General features: G+C 40.9%; 1 protein-coding gene across 1 annotated transcript in view; it reads left to right on the top strand.

Moving 5' to 3' along the window:
• LOC117205301 overlaps nucleotides 1–23,528 on the top strand; it is a 101,180-nt gene extending 77,652 nt beyond the window's left edge. Inside the window, exon 4 of the mRNA XM_033443573.1 lies at nucleotides 23,132–23,528. The gene's annotated coding sequence lies outside the window, so the exon portion shown is untranslated. The remainder of the gene's footprint in view (nucleotides 1–23,131) is intronic.
• The last annotated feature ends 1,724 nt before the right edge of the window (nucleotides 23,529–25,252 follow it).

Genomic DNA, 25,252 nt, shown 5'->3' with positions numbered 1-25,252 from the left:
TCGTAGACCTAACTGCGAAAGAGGAGAGAGTTATAGAAGGAAGTAATTTAGCCGGCGAGTAAATATTGGCGCAAACAAAGAGCATCCCGAGGCTGAGGAGCTTGCGAACACGGATGAGTCGCGCTTGCCTGTACGCGCGATACGTATGTATATTACTTCGGAATCGTTGCTAAGAGAGTGTGGAAATCCTGCTGGCGTTCCATCTCTCGTCGTGGGAATTTTGAAGGAAACGTAGATAAGGCAGAGGCAAACGTTGACTTATACCACTGGACAAAAATATCGAATCATTGCGTGTCTTATATGACGTAACAAATGAGAAAGAAGGTATTTCAGAATTCTTTTACCATAGAGTGAGCTTCTCTTATCTTTTAGTGAAAAACTTGACGAAGTAAAGAATATTACTATTCTTAGCGGATTAACAACAGAACTGTCAGAAGATTCCATACGACAGATTCTCCATTTAGTCGAAACAAAATTTAACTTTGTCCTGAATATTTAACTTCACATAATACTAGAGTCATCAGAGCGGTGAAAATAATTTTGAATGGAATTTTACTGCAATTTTCATCGAAATGTTATTTATTCACAGCAATATATTTCAACGGATTTGAGTGATTTATTGCTTTGATAAAGGTACAATTTTATACTTTAATCATTGATGTTTTTATTCCCTACATTTTACGTTTCGTTTCTCCAAAAAATAAACTATATTTACATTATTTTACATTTACATGCAACTAAAGATTACACTTACGTGTACCAAGAACTAAAACCAATCTAACAATAAATAACTAAAATCGCTTCAACTATACTAACTTCTAATTTCACGCTTGATACATAGCTACATGTGGAACTCTGCTCAAGAAACCAAATCAACAGATTAATATTTCCACAACGCACTCAACACACTAAGGAATCAAGCGGTGCCTGGAACCGCGTAAAAGAGGAAAATCTCTCGAAGCGTTTTCTCTGGTGTTCCCTCCGGTTGGTTCGTAACGAGATAAGCGGGTCGAGGCTTGTTACGGTCGCCTGAAAAAAAAGGATCCATTTGTAGTTGAAAGTTAACGGAGAGAGGAGGTGGGTGCGGGATCACGGTTGGGAGGAACGTTCCATCATCCGTTTCCCCGGGCTGTGATAAAAACGTGGCCGTGAAAAGGGGCAGCGGGCGAAAACAAAAGCGGCGGCCGCGTAAAAATGTTGAGTGCTAAGAACGAAGTGCGAAACCATAACGGCAGAATGAGATCTCGGGTAGGCGGCGCGCGACAGCCAAGGCTGCTGAAACAATGTCACACAGCCCCTCGGTGTCTGGCCTGCCGAAAGCTAACGTAGAGAGGATCGTGCGAGACAGCCGGAAAGGACGAGCTGGAAGATGAGAGGAGCCAGAAGTAGACGACAACGGCGCCGACGATGACGAGAAAGCTGGACAAAGGAAGAGGAAAAGAGGAAAAGAAGGAGACGGCGGGGAGGAAGCTGGTTAAGCCGGTGGCTGGATATTGCGCAGTGACGCAAACAAAAACCACCCAACCCCCAAATCCCTCTTCCTGCCGGGTGCGTTCTCTTTCAGAGCGAAGAAAGGTCGTGGAGGTAGCCAGTCAGCCCTTGGATCCGCGTCGACCGAGGATGAACGCCGCGCTATCTTCTCCGCAAAACATATAAACTTGGGCAGCAGAAGGCAAGAAACTTAATTCACTGGAAAATACACAACAGATAAAGGTCTTTTCAGACGTGGTTCGCGGCTAGCACGAGGATAGAGAAAGGATAGCCGGTTGGTATTGCCGACAAAACGACTCGGTCGCACGCTACTCCCCATCTTTTTCGCTTCTTCCCTCTATTTCTCTTCCACCTCTATCCTCCAATGTTCTCTGTACCGCCTCTTTTATCCTTCTTCTCGATGGTGTCGTCTAAATGAGGCCGACCAAGCAAACGGCGCGGTGTCCGACTCTACGTCCACTGCAACTACTCGCCTCCTTAATGCCCTACGAATAATCGTAAATATTTTCTATGTCAAGCAGCGGTTTTACTCTTCTTTTGCTCTGGCGTCGCTCTCGAAGCGAATCGCGCTGGCGCAAGCACGATTTCTCTCTATTCTCTCGCTCCAGCGTTGTATAACAGGACGCGAGGACTGGTTGAAAAATTTATTGCAATTACCGCGGGCGCGCGACGCGATGCCCGCTATTACTGTATCGTGCTATGCTCGTCGATGCCTATAATCCGTTTCTATGGCCGTAGCCCGTGGCATACGTCGAGCCAGCGACTATTCACCCGCCATTTGCCCTAACATTCCAGCGAATTGATCGCGCCGCCTGCTACCGACCAATTGCTCGATTTGCCGGACCTGGCCGGCAACTTTATGTCCAGGATCGGCGTCGTCTGATCGACCGCCGCCTTTTCTTCGAGCTGCAGCCTCCGTCGAGACATTTACTCGCCCCGTTTAAACGATCGTTCCACGATCACGCTTCGTTCTGAACGCGGAAGGAAACGCGACAGAAACAGCCGGCGAGAATCTCGCGGTCCGAATCCCAGCGCGGTGTTTTACGAGGCCGCGACGAATGTAATGCGAATTCGCGTCTCGAGCACCGCTTTTGCTCCTCTATTCCCTCGTAAACAATAGGAAGCAACGTAAAATGGCGCACTACGATGAGCGCTTAACTCGAACGATTAACCACTCGAGACGGAGCCACTGAATCCAAGAGAGGATGGGAACGTTGTTGCGGCAAGACGCGAGCGTTATGAGTTTTTAAGGCGAACAATCTCGCTCGTTTCATGGATATTCCAGAGAATCTCATTCTGGGTTGGATTCTAATTACAAACTGGAAAGCCTGGCGATTCCTCGAGGCTGGAGGCGGAGCTGGATCGCGATCGACGCGAGCCTAAGCGAGTCTCTGCGTTTTGGTAACAGGCGGCGTGCAACGAGACAGCAGGGTCCCCGCGGTTGTTTCTTGGAAATTAGGGACACGCCACCAGCAAGATTTGTCGGGCTGTATGCAAAATTCGTAGCCAAAAATCTCTCATCCGGTAACGTCTGCAACTGCTCGAGCAAGTTTCAGGGGTTGCGACGTTAATTTTACAGGGAAATTGCGAATGCCGTTAGAACGAGGACAAATTAGGAGTTCCAAAGAAAAGAAATTAGGAGGTATTTAGGGAGCCAGTTCTTCGTATAGAGATAAAAGTTTACGTAACGTTTCAATGTATAAACTGATACGTTTTTTTATCGTTGTGGAGATAGAGAAGGAAGAAGAAGATAAAGAAAAAGCAAACAAAACAGCGCGGGTTGTAAATTTTCAGGCGGGTGATTCGGAGAATTCGCAATTCACCGCGAAAGTTCGGCGTACAAAAGGCGCAGCGAAGCGTTTGCGACGTTGGGAACCGAGAGAGGTTAAACTTACGTGAAATTAATCCAGAGCAAAAGTGTGCGAGCGAGAGGGAATCAGACACGGAACTCTCAGGCGGCTTGTTATCCCGCGGATGAATATTGTTGCTCATGTGAATACACTAAATAAATTACGACGTTTCAGGAACAGCCGTGGAACATAATTTAATCACATTCCGCGGAAGTGAATATGGAGGTAACCCCCAAATAATTTAATTAAACGCTAAACACGCAGATGTAACGCGGCGAAACGCAGAAAGCGCCGCACACGCGTCATTGTGCTCTCGCGAACGAACGACCGATTGTATCCACGTCGTCTCTTCGACCAAATATATTCTCGAATTTCGCTGAACAATTAACCCCCGAGACACCTTTGTCCTTTCATTAATGTTTTGTGCACCGCAATTTACGCAGATATTCCAACCTTTTGCAACAAATATTCGGTACTTGGTTTCTTTGGCAAGCATTAGGTAGCTTTTCATTCTTCATTCGTCAAGATTTAAAGTATTTTTGTGTCTTTTAAACACGTTAAACAGCCGTAGATGTGTGAAAAATACCGTAGAATACTGTTTCGAGAAGGATTCAAGTATTTAAAGATCAGAGGGGAAGAGCGTGATAAGTTCATTTTTGTTGATCTTGTGACTTCCATGCAGCCTGGTAGCCGTACGGGAGTACTTTAATACAACACGGTTGAGAAGACAAACAACCTGTCAAGTCCAAAGATGTAAGCTTTTAAGACTAGATGACAAGTCTACGAAGTTTTCTAACAAATCAAGGAGACGTTACTACAATGTTCAGTAAAGCGATAAAACATACTTAAAAGCCAATGAAAACTTATCTTTAACAATAGCTATAAGATTTCCTAAGAACACGTTTAAAATAAACTGATATCCAAGAAGCTTACAAAGCACATATTTAAAGACACGTAAGAAAGAAACAAACCGTTAAAGTACATAATCCTGTATTATTACAGGATTTCATGAAAGCGTTTTGAACTTTAAAATAGCTCTCCTATAAAGAATGAAAAATGTCTTGTCGTTTTTCGCGTGGTCTTCATTCGTAAAAGGGATAAAGCATGGCGAACGGTAGAATAATTACCGCATGTTGTTATCGGCGATGAAAAGAACCGTCTGCATCCACCATTTTTCAACAGCTGTCCAACAGATCGATATAAATTAACGAGAATTGACGATACTCGAGGCGAGCCAGTCGTTCGTCAATAAGAGAGACGCGTATGATCGTGAAACACACATACCGATCGCTTCAATTTCACCGACCCTTCCGTTGAACTTCAAAAGCTTTCGCATTTTACGTCACGCACCGCGCCGCATCGCATTACGTCTTCCTTTCTGCCGCGTTCACAACGAGATCAAACGAAACGTTGGAATTCGATCGAGCTACCAACGACGAGGGTTACGCTTTCCGGCATTTATTTGCAAAATGGGTCGACCTCGGGTTTGGAGTGGCTCCGAGAATTACTGCAGTGTCGCGAATAACGTATCCGCGATACTTTATATCCCTCTTTTGGATATCGACACGGAGGATGAGGCAAAAGTCGTTACAGGAGAAGAACTGCCTCTGTGAAAGCAATACGGCTACAGAAAAGCAGTTACGGGAAAAGGTAATCGATTATGATGTTGAACGAAACACGCTATTATGTTACGAAATGGAATTATATTTGACATTTATATAGGGTGCAAAAAGATACGCGGTATAATAGAAGCCAGAAGTTGAGAATTTAATGTAAAAGATGATCGGGTATAAAACGCACCGAAACAGGATTATATTTAAGGACAAGTTATAGATGCAATGTACAGGGTGTGAAAAAACACGCGGTACAACTATTAGAAGTTACAAGTCGAAAATTTAACTCTGTCATCTTTTGTAATACATCCAATCAAGGTTTGTTATGTGTTATGTGTCTGCAACAAATTTGTAAATTTCAGTATCTCAGAGTACGAATAATCGTTATCAGCATAAAAACGACATTTTGTCTTGCACAAAAATTACTAATATTTATACGCACAGTGTACCAATTTTAAGCTTTCTTTTCTCCTTCATTGCATCGTAACATTATCGGATAACGATATCTCCATCAATTGCTAGAACGAACATTGGTCGAAATTCCCTGTCGATGAAATAATAATTCAGCTGTACATGTAAACAACGCTGTAACGAAGTGCGTCGGTTCGATTGGCGATTTGCGAAATGAATTAATCGCTGTTTACAACAGCACGCGGAACGATAACGGCCGTTTCCAATCGCGCGCTTCGGAACATCCACTCGTTGTTATTTTATCTATCGTTTAATCAAGACGCAAACACGGCTAGAAAACGCTGCGGAATCTCGAGCGGAAATATAATGCGAGAATAAAAACAGGAGTAGATAGCCGATAAGGGGGAAGCATGGTTCGTGCAAAAATTATTCCACCTGATAACCCTGAATTAAAACAAGAATACAAAGTTTGATAGTAATGTTTGCCGGGGATTTTTAGTAAATGCCTGAAGCTGGCTTGATATGCAAATGTGGACAAAAATTCGCGGTAGAGCGACGCGACGAAAATGGCGGGACAGTTTTCCGACCGAACGGTGTGAACGCCGCATTATCGTTCCTCGCGACGCAGATACGCGCTTTTCCGCGCGTACACTCGCGTTTATTCGCACAAAGGACGTAGAGCAGCGATATACGTATACACGCGCATTCAACGTTGGCTTCCCAACGAGATCAAAGTCGAGACAGAATTTTGCTCCGGGGGTCTTTAACTCGAAGTTACGCGAGGATCGAGGAGGCCGCATTGTATAATACATACATGGGAATTTCGGGATAAATAGAGAAAATGGATGGGAAAGGATCCGCAGGCATTTCACCAGTGATATTAAAAATATTTTTAATAATACGACAATGCTGCATGATTCTCGTGTTCGTTGGAATATCTACGGTGACTCGCGACAGTATTTGAACACAGGTAGCACAGACAATTTTCATGCATATATTACGTAACTTCATTAGCATTATAATAAAGCACGACTGTCGTAATTATATTAACAAAATTTGAAACCAATTTAAAAATCTATAGAGAAGCTACAGGATAGTTAATTATCCTTTGTAAATCGTATTTTAACATTACACGCTGCATTACTTTCGATTCATTAACGTAAGAGGATAAACTTCAATTTGTAAATAATTAAAAATCGAACCTTTCAACATAGGCATCATGGAGTTTGAAATTCGTAACAATATTATTTTCAGCATTCTACTATTTTGAAATTTGCAACAACGTTGAAGATTATCATGGGGCTTCTCTGATGGTACCGTACGGAACGTTGGAATGCTATGAGTACGTTACGCATCCCTCGTAAGCATTCTATAGAGATTTCTAAATTCTCAACAATGTTGAAAAGCGTTCCGTACTCTCTCTCTCTCTCTCTCTCTCTCTCTCTCTTTTTAAGAGACCTATGATGCCTTGGTGTCTCGTTAAAATTCTCCAGAGCGTTTCTAAGTTTCGTAAGACAATTTAAAAGTGTCAACATTGTCGCAGAGTACATAATGGTCTTCCTGATGGTCCCGTGAAACTTTAGAACCTCGTGGAAATGCTTTATACTATTCCCAAGTTTCCTAATACAATTTCGATCTTTTCAGTGACGTTGCAAAACAACGTGCCGTAACCCTTTGTATCGCCCTTCTAAATCTTCCACGGCCATAAACCAAATAAATTACAACGTAAAGTGTGAAATTTGAAGTAGAAACGTTATCCGGTCGAACGAAAGAGAACGAACGATATTCTCTCTGTCTGACTTTAGCCGAGTCCTACGCTCGGCCCGCCGGCGTCACAGCTGGCTTGCGCATAATTTGATTCCCGGATTATTTGTATTTAACAAAAGCCCATTTCCTGACGATATTCCACGGTTAAACGTTGCATCCGAGCTAATTTACATCGGTACGGTTGCAAAGCATTGCGCCAGCCAACTGCAAATGGCACAAAGGCCGGAAGGATCTCCGGTGAAAATAATAGTAACAAAGACTGAGAGGCTGAGTGTTAATGCAATTCATGCTCGAAAGTTCGTGCGTTTGAAATTCAATTTATCGGCCGTGTCGCGCGATAATCGAATGAAAATTAAGGGCGAGCGACAAACGGATTGCGAATAAACGTATTTCCTAATGAAAATAATAATACTCGTAACGAAGGAAAAGAGTTTGAGCGCGGGCTAACAGTGTGACAAGAGGAACAAAGGTAGAGAAGGTATGAGTGGTAGGAGAGAACGAAAGAGAATGGAATTATTAGCGTAATTTATGGGTCACAACGGTGCGCGAAATTGAACGTGCCACGGGACCTTGTGCTAGTTATAATTAGCGAGCCAGAAATAGGAGAGGCCATCAATGTTCTTACGGCCATTTACCGCTAATGCAACGTTACCTATGTATATAAGATGCTGTCAGCAAGTTCGCTCACGTTGTGAACGCTCATGCTCGAGAAAGTAAACTTTTCTCCAATGAAAAGCCGTTACCTCTAATGGTCACGCCGCTGGAGCAAGCTTTATCATCGACAGCGCGTTGTCACCGACGATCTTCAAAGGCGGCTCGTCGTATCGACGATGATACCAAGGGCTGTGCGGCAAGTTATATACCCGCCCGTCAGACGCGATCTATTAACTAACTTTCTGATACAATCAGGTTTTATGGAAAACATCTTAAAAACACCTTAGAAACATCTTGGAAAAGAAGCTTCCTACCGCTCGCTCCATATAATTTCTTCGTTTATTCTTTCCGTTTGTTACACATCTGCGTTAACTGAATCTTTTAAGTCTACCATTCTTCGTACCTTATTCGGGCTAACGCAATATAGACAATTTCGTTAATTTGCATTTTTTTTAAATTCCACGTACACGAAATAACAGATTTTAAAGTTTTATTGTAAAATATATATATTTTTAATATAAACCGCAAATTTTTTTGCCGTATTTCGTTATTTTAGTGAACAGCGAAAAAAATTTAACTGGACGGTAAAAGTATAAACAGCGTAATGTACGCTAGGATCAAAATATCAGTACATCAGTGTGTAATGACCAGGCATTTCATGCATATAAAAGCTGAAATATGACAGAAATATCATACTTGTATTATACTTATCTATTACATAGGCGTTATAGAATAACGCAAACCATTAATTTGCTTTCGCTATGGAATAAACGAAAAGTCGTGGGAATTGAAGAATTGACCTAACGCAATATTATTAAAATTATATAATACAAGTTAATTAAAACGATATAATACAAGTAAAATGCTATACAGTCGGCGTTAATTTTGTAAAAAGCATTCATGCGGTCTTAGTAATCGCAGAAGAAAATAGAATGAAAGCCTGCATTTTAACAAATTTGATAACGCTCGAAGAAATTCCTTGACGTACCCTTTTTACGTAGAAACAAACGAATACGCCATATACAGTTTCGTTGGTGGTTAATTAATGCCATATCAATTATCGGCAGACTAACTACCTTGAAAAGTGCCAATCGAAAGAATGTGAATGATACAACAGATATGTTACCATTTACCCAGGGCTATCCGCCATATTAAAATCAAAACTCTACCGAGAGATTTCCGAATTCGACGTTTTATGGATATTTCGCTCGTTAATTCGATCTCTTTCTGTTCTTTTGTCAGCCATCCAGGAATAATAGCGATCGAAGCGAAAGGTATTTATTCAACGAGCCTCGACACAATGGCAGGGGCTGTATTACGCGTTAAGCGACCCCCATCCAGGGGTTAAGAAAGCGCGACGACCCTTTTTTCCCTCGCCTCTCCCAATTGAGATCACAGTTGATCTATTTTAATGGCGCACTTCTCGCCCGAGACACTCTTGAATCGCCTGGAAAGAGATGCTAAAAGACGGTAAAATTGAGAAGGGCTGAGAAAGGCCGGAAACACGTGGAGAAAGGGAAAGGGTAGGCACCATCCACGCTTATTTCTTTGCGCGGCATCCCCCTGAACGCAGGTCAGGGTTCTTCAGCCCGAGGACCCCTGGCGATGAATCTTGGTACACCAAGTTGTTACGTGGGGGACACCGTCGTGTAAATTCAAAGGATGAGCTTTCTTAGGGTTGGCGACTGTTGCGGAGATAATTAAGGGTGCAAGGAAGCTCCAATTATCTCCATAAAATTGATTGAAAGATTTTTCGTGTTTAAGAAAATTATAGGATAATAAATTATAATTATAGGATGAATATGGAAAATTATAGGATGTATAAAGATTATAAAGTCATGAAATAGGTTTTTTGCTTTCTTCGAACGTAAGAAAGCATCGTACATGGAAACAAAGTCAGTGTAAGAATTCTAAAATCGTCAAATAAAATGATCGTACGTTTGTATTTTTACAATCGTCGATGAAGGCTGCTATTATGTTAAGGCGCAGAATGCTTACGTATTTCTCCCAATTGCTCTTATATCGAGGGATTATCAACTACGCGCCTTCTTCGACAGCAAAAATCATCAGACCGTAGAAACGAAGACACAAGAAATTCGAGATCAACATGAAAGAAAATTAATTTCAACTTCCCGATCTCGTTTCTAGACTGGGAAACTCGAAACCATCTTAAAAACTCCCTAACACCGAGCGTCGAGTTACCTCGAATAAGGAACCGAATTCATTTACCTAGTTGCGTACACAATGTCGGGATTATAAATAATTCACGCATCTAAATTTCCATCGTAGCACCACACAATGAACAAAAAAAAAAGACGATAAAGTATCTAACTGGAAAGTGTACAAAGGAACCTCAAACGCTGCGTCGAAAGTTCGCCAGGTCCCCGTGAATTCTTAAAATTTCACTGCTCCTCGGGGTGCTCTCGAAGGGACGGCACTGCACCGGCAAGAAGAAAGGGGTGGAAGCGATGGAGCGTGACGGTGGTGGTGGTGGTGGTGCGTGTACACGTCGCCAGTGTGCGACGCCCGGGGCAGGCCATTAGACGGCGACAATGCGCACCCTTTTCCCGACTTTTATACGTATTTCCGCCATTACTGCGCATTCTATGTCGCAATAAATTCTTTCTCCGTCGCATTAAAATTCTTGAAGGGCATTCTGAATACTTGGCGCGGTGCAACGATATTGATGTCCCTCGCTGGGAACAAAACGGCTGCGCAACCTCCCCCTATTTCTCTTCTTCTATCGTTCGTATCGGCGTAACACCGTTTCGAATCCGCTATTTGCCCCTCCTCGTCCTCGTTTCTTCCTTCTTCTCTGTCCTACACGATAAGTACTCGAGTGAGCAGTGTTTCGGAAAAGAGTACGCTCGGTACTGTGTACAATCACGAATAGAAAATGGAGGAAGGGGTGCCATTAGCAGGTACAGTGTTAACTTTCGCTCGTGCCAACTGTTACACATCGTGCTCTCTGTCTCTATCTTTTCTCTCCTTTTGCTCTGTGTCAGGTGTTCCCAGGCGACGACACAGCCTTCTGACGGCGAGAGCACACGTCGATTGTGGGCTAAACTGCACGCTGAATTTCTAACGCGGCCACTACTCGCAGAAATGCGTTCGAAAAGGGTGTTCTTTGTGCGAAAGGGACGCGCCGCGGCCCCTGCTTTTGTACGCCATGAGAACGTGACGAATTTCGAGTAAAAGCTTCTACATTCGTTCCCCATTGCCGTTCCACGCTCGTTCCTGCCTTGTGTACCTTTTACGTGTTTGCTCGCGTAAGAGCTTGTAATCTGTACTGTTCATGTAAATGGAATTGGGTCTTTGATGATTATACGTATAATTTCTGACGTTATGATACTCATGTGCAAATCGTAATGGCCCGGCCTTTTTCAATTTGCGACAGTACTTTGCATTTTGATACTTTGTTAAATTACACCGCCGCTTTTGTATAATACCACTCACCAGTATCCAGATGCTTCCTCTCGATTCGCAAAATTAATCGTTAAGACTAAATACAGTACTTACTGCCTGTTTATGCAATCAACAAATTGTAAATTCAAATTTGTTATTAGAACATATGACGATAATATGTTTTACTATTTGCTACATATATTACTACCATCTACCATATACGATTTAAATACTTTTGCTTCAGGAATGATTTATGATTCTGAAATGAAAAGATCTGAAGTAACAAAAAAACCTACACAAAGGTTTGGCAATTACAGACACTAGTTTTATTGTTACCTATTATATTTTACAAATTAAACTAATATGTATAAAGAATAAAATTAATACAATTCCATTCATTTATAATCCTCTAACTAAAATACATCTGATAAAGATAAAGTAAATATCCAGATACTATTGAACAGTTGTGTATAATCCAATATATTTATTTCTCTCTTATTCGATAACATGCAAAAAGAAAGAAAATAGGCTGATGGTCTATGGCTTGGAAGGGATCGTCGAGTCTATAGTTTGATATTTCGTTACCTTCAACGGGACACGAGACGAAAGATGCTCCAATTAAACCGAAGTTTACCGAGAGTAACCCAGCTTCCTATAAACGGAAATATATCGGCACCCTCCGTGGAAGTTGCACGTGACTCATTCTGTTTGCTCGGTTATTTAAACCGCCTTTGCTTAAACCCCACCCACGCCGCGACTCGAAAACTGTTAACGTTTCCTGAATACAAAGCAGAGTTTCTCTTGTGATAGAAGATAGAGCAACAACGAGTGGAAATAGCAATGTAGAGTAGCTAATCTTCCTCGGAAGGGAAACGTTCTACCGCAAAATTTCATTCGCGATCGCTTAGCTTTGGAAACAACGTCTTCAGACTACGAATAATTCTAATTGTTTCAACAGCAGCTGCGGTGAAAGTACAATCTAACCGTACAAAAATTAATGAATTAGAGTTTGAAATTTTCTTCTTATTCTTGATAGCAAATTCGTCTGGAAATAATCGAAATTCCAACACCGTTCGGCTGATTAGAAAACGAGCAGACGATTTAGGAGATTCGTTTAGAATCGAGGTGCTATTTATGTCGCGACGCCTCGATCTTAGACTAGAAAAGAAGGCAACGAGCTTTGCATACTGATGGGGACGCGTTTCGTTTCATTTCGAAGAAAATTGCTCGCAGAGTTCGCCAGAACTCTCACGTGACGTCGTTCCGCCGTGTAAATCGTCGAATCGACGGTCGTCGAACGAGCAGAGAATTTCGAGGAATCAACTCGCAACGAGTCAACATCCTCGAAACATAAAAAAAACTGACCGATTAAACTTTCCATCCTCTAACAGGAAATTGTTTCGCCGCGATTTTAACCATGCTAACGAACATTGAATTACTTAATTTCTCGAAAGCGTTTTTGTTCGAAAATTTCTTTGCGATAATAACAAGCTATTATAATTAATACTCGAATTTGACGAATATTCTTGAAACACAGCATTATTCGCGAAACTCGAGTATCGCGTAGCTCGTCAGACTGACAAAACCATCGGTAGATCGAACACTTTTACCATTTATTCTGTGAAAGCTCTCAACCGCTCTCCACTCGTGCCATTATCACTCGTCGTCATAATTTTTCGAGCACAATCGTCAACAAATTACATCGAAAAATAATGTCCACCCATTCACGTACTATGGTATTTCATTTTTCTCTAACCATCCATGGTTAACGCCTTCTTTCTCAATTTATTCGAACAATCTGCCGCCTCCACTGAAATTCCAGCGAAATCTTGTCGTCTCTTAAATGACGCGACGAGGCTCGCGGTTCGTTTCGTCCTACAATTTACTCGGCCATTTAATTCTCGGCCAGTTTACACGAGAACCGGTGTCCTTTTATGCGACGCCATTGACCGCGAAAACGGCGATAAAAGCGTTCTCTAGCCGGAGCTCTCGCAGCGTCTGGCAGGATAAATAAATATTGAAGGAGCAGACCAGCAGCAGCAGTCGGGGGATCAAAGGATCAAAGGAAAAGAAAGTCGTGGAAGAACCGAGACGTCGGTGGCTGCGAAGTCCGTGCTCGATTAAGTGGAGCTCTCTTCGTTACTGTCAGCCGTAATTAACAATGTACATCCGGAACGCTTAGAAGATAAATGGTAAAAGATTATCCCTAATTATGCCGCCGCCCCTATCCTTTCTTACCCACGTCGAACTTTCATGCAAATTCGAGTTTAATTAAATATCGATTGACGCGACCGAACTCGTTTCTTCTAATAACATCGGAAGACAAAGTTTCGAAGCTGAACGGCTAATGAGATTCGAGAGACTCGTTCGTTCGTTCGTTCGTTTTTTTATATGCTTTTCCTTCTACCACGATTTCAGTGGTTTGCTTTGAAAATACACGGAATATAAGAAGAAGAAAAAGAAAATGAAGAAAGATCGTCCGTGAGACTAATTGATTAGGGCCAAGGTTCAGGGATGGTCTTCATTGGGTAACGAATAATTGGACGCGATGAAACGCCAAAAAATTGTGAATGCTTCGCCTCTTTTTCGAATCTATACGTATATCCCCGTGTATGGAAGGGTATTCTACTCTCGAACCAAGGGGAATGCTTTCATCTCATAATTACAGCTTCCTTTGTGAGCCCTTGACCCGGAATGTAAATAAGCCAGGTCGAGCCGCCTCCAGGCTACCATTTCATTTTCGAAATAATCACGCGTATTCGCCATTGTATTTTATATCTGACGCTTGCCAATTTTCGTCAGTCGTGCCTCTTCGAACGAGGCTATTACGAAGATCACTTTATATTCTAGATTTTAAGACTATATTCATCGTACCTGAAATTAATCGTTTAGTTAAGTTGCTTGTAAGAAGGTAGCGTAATATTGTTAGAATGTTCGCGCAATTTCATATTTTCGTGGGCATAGTTAAAAGAATAGCAAGCGGAGATTCGTTTTATCTATTCAATATTATAACCAATGCGTTACTTTGTATATTTTAATATAATTTGGCGTATTAAGTCGTGCATTCTGTATTTAATATTTTCCATAAACGCACAGACAGCTATTGCAATTGATTTTGTGCTTTTCCGAAGTTGAATTAAAGCTTCAACTCGTCTACGGAAATTTAGAAAAATTCTGCCAATTGAAACAACATTTTTTCGGCATATTATTTCGTTCTGTTCGGAGAACAAATGCGATGATTACTCGAATCGAAAGTAAAGCTCAACTATCGCGTTCGTTCGACTTGGTCCGAGGTTGAAATTTAACATGACCATTAAGCAGCCTATTACAAATTCCAACGTGGACGGCGTTTTAATTTTCATGAAAAATGTAATTGCTGTCCGGCACTGGTTCTCCAGGATCAGCTGAATTTACAGCCGACCAAGTTGCCGGAAAATTGGCCCCGCCATATGCTGTTATTCGCACGCAGCGAAAATATCTGTTGCGGCTTTCCAATAAAAGCGCGATCGCGCGCGAGCACCGTGCAGAAAACGAGAACGGGGATGGGAAAAAGAAACGAGCGGGGAAAAAAGGAGAAAAAAGAGACAGGGGGAGGGGGTGAAACGCACGCGAACCGTTACGTTGAAACGGGTGAAAACACGGTATTCGTTTAATTGTTGCGAACGAAACAGCATGCGTCGTGAATTATTGTTCGTAAACAACGAGCACAAATTACGTTTCGTGCAGTTTATTTCGCGCGCCGTTACCTGGAATCGTTCTGCTTTAAGATGATTTAATAAAAATGTTAAAGAGAAAAGAAAGAGAAATCGCGACGATGGATCGTACGGTGCTGTTCCACTAATACAAAATCGACGCTGAAACGGTTGAAATTGTTACTATACTATAGAGATCCATTCGTAGAGTTTTTTAATCTTACATATATAACTTATACAGGGTGATTGGTAACTGGTGGTACAAGCGGAAAGGGGGTGATTCTACGCGAAAAAAGAAGTCGAAAATATAGAATAAAAATTTTTCGTTTGAGGCTTTGTTTTCGAGAAAATCGACTTTGAATTTTCGCTCGGAACTCGTGCGGTACGTTATGACGGATCTCACTGTTGATCGTTGTCTCGATGGAAAAATTGAAAGAAAAAATTTTTTATTCTATATTTTCGACTTCTTTTTTCGCGTAGAATCACCCCCTTTTCGCTTGTACCACCAGTTACCAACCACCCTGTATAATACAGTACTTAGTTGTTGGGCAAACGTATCATATAACGTGGAGGATAGTTTGGAAAAAATTACGTGCTCTGCGAAATATTATTATAAAAATTCTATGATGACTGAGACAAACTACAAGATAGACGTTCATGATAGTGGGCCAAGGGATGGTTAATTGGACAGCTTCGAGCAGCCAGACACTCGAGGAACCGAAGTCATAAGAATTAATTAGGGTCTCCGTAAAAAATGCAGGTAGTTGTTCATCATTCCGCGATCCGTAACGATGACGCTTAACTTGATTGTATCTTTGCGCCCTAATTAATTTTTTACTAACATACATAAACATATGTGTATCATAAGGAGATCCTGAAATCCGAATTCTAACTTATAATTACACGTCTGCACGAATTATTGCAAACGTTAGATCGTTCGATTTGCCTGAAATGAATAAACAGATCGGAATAATACACAGATCTCAGGAACGTCTAAAATATCGAATATTTGAACGGGCGAATAAAAGTGTCTAAAAGACTCTCGTAAAGCATAACTCAGTTTTGATTCAGTCTCCACAGAAACGGATAGAGTATCGCGAGCGATGCTGGATGTCACTGCATCAATCAGTTCCGGACGCTTTAATTTAGAAGCTCGCTACATCACGAGAGCTACTACATATTCAGCCACGGTGTATCGAAGACTGCTTCTCTATAATTATCTACTAGACAGAAAAAAGAAAGAAGAGTGGCAGGATAAAAGTCGAAGCAGAGTTTGAACACGATATCGCGCGTACAATTTTCCACGAGGAGAACCGAAAGAGACAGAGACGAGGATACATTTTCAAATCAGTGGAGGCTAAAAGCGCTCCCCTATTTTCGCTCCTCGACGAAACGCCTTCGATAACAGACCGGGGGAAAAGCGACGGCCAGAAACGAGCCACAGACTCTCCTTCCCCCTTTGCCCCAGTCCTTTTTTTTCCACCCCCAACGCCGGTTTTCCACCCTTCACGAGCGACGCGTAATACCTGTTTCCAATCACGGAATTCAATACGGACCCGATATGCCCGCACATCCGCGCATCTCATATGCAATACCGGATTAATTTACATTCCCGGGGCTCGTTGATCGACGAAAAAATAAACGACCAACGAAATGAAAAAGCAATCTTCACGTGACAATGCGGCGGGAGTTGTGTGTCAGCTTCCTGATTGCTCGTTGACTTGGAAAATCAACTGTACAAATTGCCATCGGTCCGCGGGTAATATATGGTTTCCGTGGTGACGAGCATCGCCGACACGTGAAGAAATCGTTTGCGATATACACTGCTGGCAATAAGTATCAGGATGATAGCTTATATTTATGTTTAATATAAATAATTGTATAGCTAATATAAGTTGAAATGAAATTTACAGATTTAGTATAAATTGAATGTGAATCGAATTTCCACTGCTTTTATTTCTTTATTATTTTATCGCACATATTATGTCATTCGCTTCACACAATGGTTATAAAAAATATTTGCGCATCGTAGTAAATATTTATTACAGCATTTACTAATTAATTAGAGGTATATTAAATTTCGGATCATTTAATGGTACTTTGGTATAGTTAAAAAATGTAATGCCACGAAAATGAAATGTATGGAGCCTCGCGTAGATTACGTAAAAATAAGAAAATAAATTTCGGGAATTTAATCGATAATTCTTCGAACGATATAAAAGTATACCGTGACACAATGTACAGGATATAGTCTCGATAATTTATGTTGATTAGATTTTAGTTTGCAGAGGAGCTAATTGCGGGAAAAACAAACTGGAAGCTATCAATATGTACATAAATCATGTACGTTATAACTACGTCATTTACATCTCGACACGATATCTTTGATCTTGTTAATCAACAGTATACTCACGCAAACATCCGGACGAACTTCTCGAACCGGTAGATCCGCTTAAATTTTAATCGAACCACGCAGGTTCCGCTTCCAATTTCAACTACTCGATCTTGGGAAACATGTATAACTAGCTTTACGAAGCCGTAACTATTTCTAAGTTACTGCCGGCATCCAAACGAACTATGCGATGTCATTACGATGATGCTATAGAATTTGGCAAGTCTATATTCTTAATGATACGTGCAACGTGATTTCCCTGTTAGAAATATAACGATGGTGCATTAACAAATGATATCTTGAAACTTGGAAAGCAGCTAAAGCTACTTAGAAGCGGTATTTAGGGTAAAAAATTATCAAATGATCATAGACCAAGGAAAATTAAAATTCACGTGTACGTATTTATTTAATTTCAAGCTAGAGGCCATGAAATAGACTCGATTTATTGGGTTTGGCAACTAAGCGATTGCGGCTTTAAGTAACTAGGCTTAACGACAAAATCCGCAATCACTTAGTTGCCAACCAAATACAAATTCAAAGTTAAGATTTTTCATTTATATTTATTTATGTTTCCTTGATTAATCTAGACAAGATGTAGATGGAGATCTCTACTGGGATCTAATCAAAGTACTCTTTAATTATGATCTACGTATACGAAATAAACGCGGCAGGTTCCCGGTTCCCAGCGTCGAAGCAGAAAAGTCGATCTACAGTCCATGGTCCAGCTGCCAGAGGACAAAAGCGAATTACCATGGATACAATTCATTAGTATATTAATAGAGAAAACCGGTAGGCGAGACTGAGGGAAATCGGTCGCGATCGCATCGCATCCCCTCGTTAACTCGATTGAAAAGATCCCTTCCCTCCACTTCCACCTTTTCCCATCGCTGGTAATCAGCGACCGGTCGTTTTTAATCGGCGCACGTTTGCCAATTAAACATTAAAATGCGTCGCAATTTCTGGCGCGTCCTGTTTATTATTTCGTTCGCGTTACTTTATATTTAACTCGATCCCGTGGCTGATTGTTTTTAGCGGCGACGCGCCGATTAACTCGCGTCAACGAGTTCGTCGGCTGGTTACTGGTTTTGCCATCGTTATTTGAAGAAAGCGAACCATAAGCCAAGCGTACAGTGATTGGCAAAAGTTCGCAACCAAACTTTATCGTGTTGCTCGGACGTAGCTTTTAAAAATAAAAGTGTTTCGTATGTCGACGTGAAAAGTATTGCGACATGCAGTCCTGATTAAACTGTTTGTAAGAAAAATTTTATTGTGAGTATAATTTGAGTCGAAAGTGATTTTGAGATTGATATTTTTGAATGAATGAAACGCTGTTACAACAGATATAGTTAATAGAAGATAAATTTTCACTGATATGTTAAAGTTACAATTTTATATAATAGAATATCAGAACATTCTCGCAACTACTCGATATCAAAGAGCATAATATACCGCCTAAAAACGGCAACCGGCGGAAGATCGTTCGATGGAAGATTGGAATCTGATATAGGAAGAGCTCACGGTCTTCGAGTACCTGTCTACGATCCGCTATTATTCCCTTACATCTGCAGCGTAACAATGGTTGCTGAATCCTATCAAGATTCAGCAAGTGGTTCGCTGCCCAATTAGAACTTGAAGTACCCCGCCTATAAATAATTAAACGGCACAATACCATAGCGAAAAGAGAGCCAAACCAGCCGAGCCAAATCCAGTTTCACGATAAACCTCGTGCACGTCTGGTAATGCTCGGGCGTGCTTCACATTCTCTTTAAAATATCGGCCGCAATTAGCGATAACGGGTCCCCGATAAATAATACTGGTGACTTGGAGTACGCTGGCATCGCGCAAAATTGCCTTTCGATCGATGAATTTCATTATGTCGCATAATTTCCATGCCACGCTCCAAAGAGGTGGAAAGGGGAAGCTTATCTTGCTGCGCTGATGCAGTCGCGAAGCACCCAGGACAACGACGACGACGACGACGACGATGACGACGATGACAACGACGAGAGAGATTGTAAAGTGTGTAATTGCCGGGACAATTATCGAGGCGATCCACAGCGAAACGAACGATCTCTCGTGTACCATCTTGCGATTATGAAACCAGAACGAGAGACACCGAACGAAGTTTCGCGGAACTCGTCCGTCGATTCCCAAAGTCATTATACATTTGCAGTAGACGATGCTGCCTGGGAAATTGTATTCCGCTCCTTTGTTCTAATAGGAAATATTCCGGAAGCTGTACGTATTCTTGGCGCAGCAATCCCTTCTTTTCGTCCTCCGCTTTGTCCGCCCTCGTCCCTATCCATTACCGTTTTTCCCGGAAACACGAAACTGGGTCTCGGCTACGTAGCATAAACTACATTTTCGTACCTTATTTACATGATCATGGAGCACCTCGTCTCTCGGCTGCATTTTGTATTCTTCGCGGGGCAGCTCACTACCGGTGATTAAGAGAAATTCTGGGATAAATCGAGGCGGTTTCTCTTTCGCGCTCACGACGATCGATTGCTACAGAGGATGGAGATAAGGTTCTTAGAGGGAGAATCGAATAAAATAATTTTTTAAAATAGAAATACTGAGGACAAGTGTCTTTTTTTTGTAGAGAATTGGAAGAAATGGTATATTTTTAAAGGATTCGGGATGAGAGTACTCGGGAATTTTATTCAAAGACACTTATCAAAAAATCGAGAAAAGACCACAAATATTCGTCGAGTATGGTTAATAGCAAAAATTAAAAGATTCTTAAGAAACAATAGATGGTTTTTTCATATAAGAGAATTTCCAATCTTCTTGGAAAGATATATTTTATCTTCTACAAAATTCATTGCAGAACATGAAGAAGGAAATCCTTGGAGGGAGATTATGCGAATCGAATAAAACAATCTTCTGAAATAAAGAGAAGATCGAAGACGGGTATTTCTTTAGAGAGAAATGAACTGTAGTTTTCAAAGGATTCGAGATTAAAATATTCTGCAGTTCTATGTAAGAATGTCTACCGGATTTCATAAAATCTTTGTCAAATATGGTTAATGGTAAAATTAGAAAGTTTTTAAATAACGATCGATCGCAATCAATAAGAATCCTCTTTAATGTAAGGAAATTCATTTCCTTTCTATCAAGTTCGCTCTCCGCGAAGTATCTGGCGCAAAACTAAAATCACTGGGATCTGTAACAAGCGATAGTTTCTGAAATCTACTTTATCATTACGATAAAACTCGGTTGCCATCGTTGGTAGAAGAAAATCAATCAGGTTCGAGTAGAACTTCTGTCCCCTTGTCTTTCTTGATAACGCGGAAACACAAGTTTTCTACGTAGAACAGCGAAACTTGTTAAGATATCGACAAAGATTGTATCATAAGCGTGGAAATTACATTTGAAACTAATTGCCGTCGACTTCTTTAAAACTTGTTCATGCCAAATCCGAAGAACGTCCGAAACTCTTCGTTGAACTCCAAAACAGAAATAGAACTCTCAAAGCAGACTCGCGGTTAAGACGAAATTAGCCGCTGTTCACGGTGAAGCAAGCCAAACTAGGGCAGAAAATTTGTCAGCCAGGCAAAATCGAGAAATTAACGCCTTGCAACCCTGTGAATTACAAGAATTCTGCGCCCCAAACGAAACAATGAACCCTTGCAAATTAGAATTCCACCAACGTGCAGAAGCAACACTCGAGGATGTAAATTATAAGAACTGCTAATTACGATGGTCATCGTGAGAGGACCGTTACAACGACACTTCAAAATTATTAGAAGTCCTGGGTGGCACGAAAAATATTCTACAACAATTTCAACGCACCGCGGATTCTTATACGAATTTATATTTTTTTGGACGCAACTGAAAAGGTAAAACTTAAATAAAAATTCGTTTCACTTATTCAAGATTGTTGAGGTTATTCGATGTGTAAACGGAGAAAACTCGTGGATAAATTGTGAGGCAAAAAATATATTTAAATAGCAGTGTAATTATAAGTAAGAATACAATTTGAGCTGGTCCAGATCCGCACTCTAACTGTGTTACCCAATAGCTGAAAACCCCGAAAGCCAACGTCGCCTGTCTACTGTTTATGGTCTGTCTTTGTCGCAGTCTTTTGTCTACACGCTATCGATGGCTTCAGTGCTTGAGAAAACTAAAAAGACCAGATGTAGAGTTTTCTTAGAAGTGGTAACCACTTCAACAAAGATTAAGACCAGTAATCTACTTATTCTGTATATATTCGTATATCGTATGCATTCTGTGCATTTTTACGTTATCACGTAAATTTCATCTACATAAATGCATAGAAATTCTAATTACTAAACTGTTATATTATTGACATTTCGTATCCTACTTTGAACATTTCCTATATTTTCTTCTATTGTGCGCCTTCTGTCTTCTTCGTGCAGCTTTAGGTTTCATATAGGTGCATAAAAATCCACAATTTCATTGTTATTCGTCGTTATATGTTATTAATATTATCTGCGTCTATAGTTTCCATCCTAAACAACGGCCCCATAAAGAAACGGGTAAATTTCGTTTCTGAGACGCGCAGCTCGCTCGAGCTTTCTTCTTCTGATCGAGATCGTCGCGCCAATCGTTACGTCTTCGAATATAATCCGAATAACCGGAAACTCGGTTTTACGCTTGCGTACGCGTCGCCGTGTGCCGCTCGTCGACGTCGCTCTTAAACGAACTGCGATTGTCATGGATGTTCTCCGGGCTTGGTACATACGTTCCGCTCGATTCCTGCGTTACATATATGTATATATATATGTGTGTATACATATATGTGTATTTGTATATATATATGCATACGGCTCTGGGCCGCGTTAACACGCGAACAATCAGGTGTACACGAAATTTACACGGGTGCGCTTAATGTGCCCGAGCGAGAGGAAACCAGCGTGAAAAGCTGTTTGCCAAGCCCCATTGTCGTAGACACGGGAGTACGCGCGCGCGTTAAATATTACGTGTGCACATGCACACGATGGCACAGGTGTAACATGCACCAATCAGGAGCTCGCGGATAGACGCTGTTTCCGGGCAGCTGCTCCCACGAGCGCGTCGTATCCGCTCGTGGAAAGAATTCGCCAAGATTGGTGCCTCCTTTCGCTGCAGATTGGAAGGTAGGAGAAGGTAGGGTGATGAAGGAGAGATCGAGAGCTGGAATCGAGAAAATGTTGGACTTTAAGTAGGCTAGAGTGGTCGTTGAGAATGATTTTGGAGTTGAAGGAAGTTTTGCGCTTTGATGAAGTTTGGGATACGTTGGAAGAAAGTGGGAAACTCAAGGAAACGATAGGTTTGAAGATAGGTTTGTGCAGGCGAAGGTGATTGTTCGGAATAATTGTATAGCTCGAAGTTTCCGAGTTTTGACAGAGCTTATATGGTATAGAGCAAGAAAAAGCGAATGAGTGTTGAATCGGAATGGACGAAATGATGGTTTTCGAGATGAATGGCCAAGGGTGGATGTTGTGGGTAATCTTCAAGTCGTGAAACTACGAGATTTGATGAAAGTTAATTAGTGGAAGGAAAAGGAAAATGTGACCTAGAGTCCAGAGGAAATAATAAGTTTAAGGGTGAGTTTGAGTGGACAGGAATAGGAGTTGAGGTCGGCATTGGAGTTGTAACATTATAAGGTTTGATGAAGTTTGTGCAGTATTGCGAACCTCTAAACTTTCTGTTGCTCTATAAACTTTTATTTTAGTAAAACTAATTAAGAATGATTAAAATCATAGAATTTTCTGTTTCGTCGGAGGTCGGAAAGAAACGAACTACTTTGTTAATTAGAACTCTGATTGAAAGAAATTATTAGAAATACAAAGTTTGACCACTTTAAAGGCACAAGGGCTACATGAAATATATTTTTTACAATTGTTGCAGATGGAACGAAAGAATTCCCTGATGAACGGTGGAATGAAATCGTAATTGGATGAAACTCCTTTTGTAGCGGCCACTTCCACCCTCCACTCCCCTCTATCTGGCCATCATCGCCCCGTCTCTGTCTGCCTCTTTGGATTCTGGCAAGTAAATTGCATTAATTAAAGCATATGCGAAACACGCCGGTGTCCTAATGAACTGAATCCGGGTAATTAATCGTAACGATACATTGTTATTCGTGACAGACACAGAAGCCGCTGTGTAATTCTTACGCGTCCGCGATCGAAATCGGATTGCAACGGGGCGCAACGGCCGCGCCAGATTTAATTAACGACATTAACGAGAGAAAGCGTTGACGTAAGCGTTCTTTCAGGGCTGTGGCCAGAAATCGCAGGATTTAAAGCTTAATGCAATCTATGATGAAACTTTAAAAGCCATTTTCCAGATGGTATTTAATACACTAGAGAATTTCTGAAGCTATTATACGTGTATATTTATCGATTTTCTCTTTTTATAAAAATGAAAGAAAACGAGAGAGTTTTAGTTCTAGCTATGGATAAAACATTCAATTAAAACATTAAAACGTAATATATCTAATATTGTAGTATGTCTAAAGTATGGATTATCTTGATCTTTCGAATGTTAATAGAATTAAAAATTGCGAAAGAAATTGTAATTTTAAATTAGACACGACAATAGCCAGAGATGCGACAAGATACGGCAAGTCAGGAAAAATCCGAAACCCAAGCACGTGCGACAAAAAAGTTCCACAATTGCATCCACGATACTTTTAAAATACTCTTCGCAATCTTGTAATTCCCGTCAAAACTAAAAGCAAGAAATTCCAATTCTAAGCACGGATAAAACATCTACAAATCCAACAAAATCCGTGAAATCCCTCGGCTGCTTTTAAAGTACTAAACAATCTCCGCGACACGACTGTAACAAATTATCGAGATTTTCCAATTGTCCATAAAATTGCAAATAAAACGAATCGGAATAGAACGAGGCAAGAAAAGAGGAAATTCCAATCTCAAATATCCACGAAGAAAATATCCAAGAATTCATCGAAATCCACAAAGTCTCTCGAAAAGGCGCGATACGTCCCGAATAGAGGTGTTTTAATTTGGAAACGTTTCTTCGCCGGGTCCATCGAGCACGCCATTATGATAGTCCAATTACGAGATATTGCCTCTCGGAGTTGAAGTGTTTGAGGAGTGCTGGTCGCGGCGGCGGCGGTTCAATAGGCACTCGAGGAGAGCTTGAAGACCCTTTCACCGTTCGAGTCCTGTCCGATCGTAAGTTATGAAACGCTGAATTTCCTAATTAATTCACCCTTTCGACTCTGACGAGACGAGGCGAAACGTTCGGCTTGCTCTGTAGCGTGGCGAATTTCTTTGTAATGTTATTTTAACGAGGAATTGACCAGGCGAATTCTTAACGAGAAGCAATCGCGTATGGAAGAGAGATACTTATTGGATTTCGTTTAACTCGTCGATTGAGTTGGCTACGAAGCACACGACGAGTTGTAAACCGTTTTAGGAATAGATACACGCAAGGAAAAGTATCAAACGAATCCTTTATAGCAAAGAATGGAGAAATTGGCTCGGTTCTTTGTCGGTAATGTGAATGACGCGTCAAATTTGGTTTCTTTATGGAATATTCTTTACTTTTATAGAAGAAGCGCGATCTGTACGTTTCGTTTTATCAACTAGGTATCACGTATCACGTTTTTTTTTTGTTTGTTCAAAATACACGTATATTTTTTTTAAACTCAAATATAACGTTCAGAATAATTAAAAAATACTTCGAAGGATTCTATCGTATCAAATAAACAAAAAACTCCTATATTGTGTTATGAATTCCTACGAGTCAGTCATCGAAAGACATATTGAGCTACAAAAAGGATGGGTACAAAAATCGAAATAATATAATAAACGATTCTTCAATCGTTTTGAATAATGTGATAGCCTTAAAGACGAATCTTCAAAAATATATCCTATATATATTTACTACTAACGATAAGATTTACGATACATTTAATGTCCCTGTATAGTGATACCTGGAAAAAATATTCCTCAAAGACCTACGAGAGTCATAAAAAATGATATACAATACGTTAGC

This window comes from Bombus bifarius, unplaced genomic scaffold (genome assembly GCF_011952205.1).
Source record: "Bombus bifarius isolate JDL3187 unplaced genomic scaffold, Bbif_JDL3187 scf7180000007987, whole genome shotgun sequence".
NCBI lineage: Eukaryota > Metazoa > Arthropoda > Insecta > Hymenoptera > Apidae > Bombus > Bombus bifarius.
This window is presented reverse-complemented; position numbering and strand designations above follow the sequence as displayed.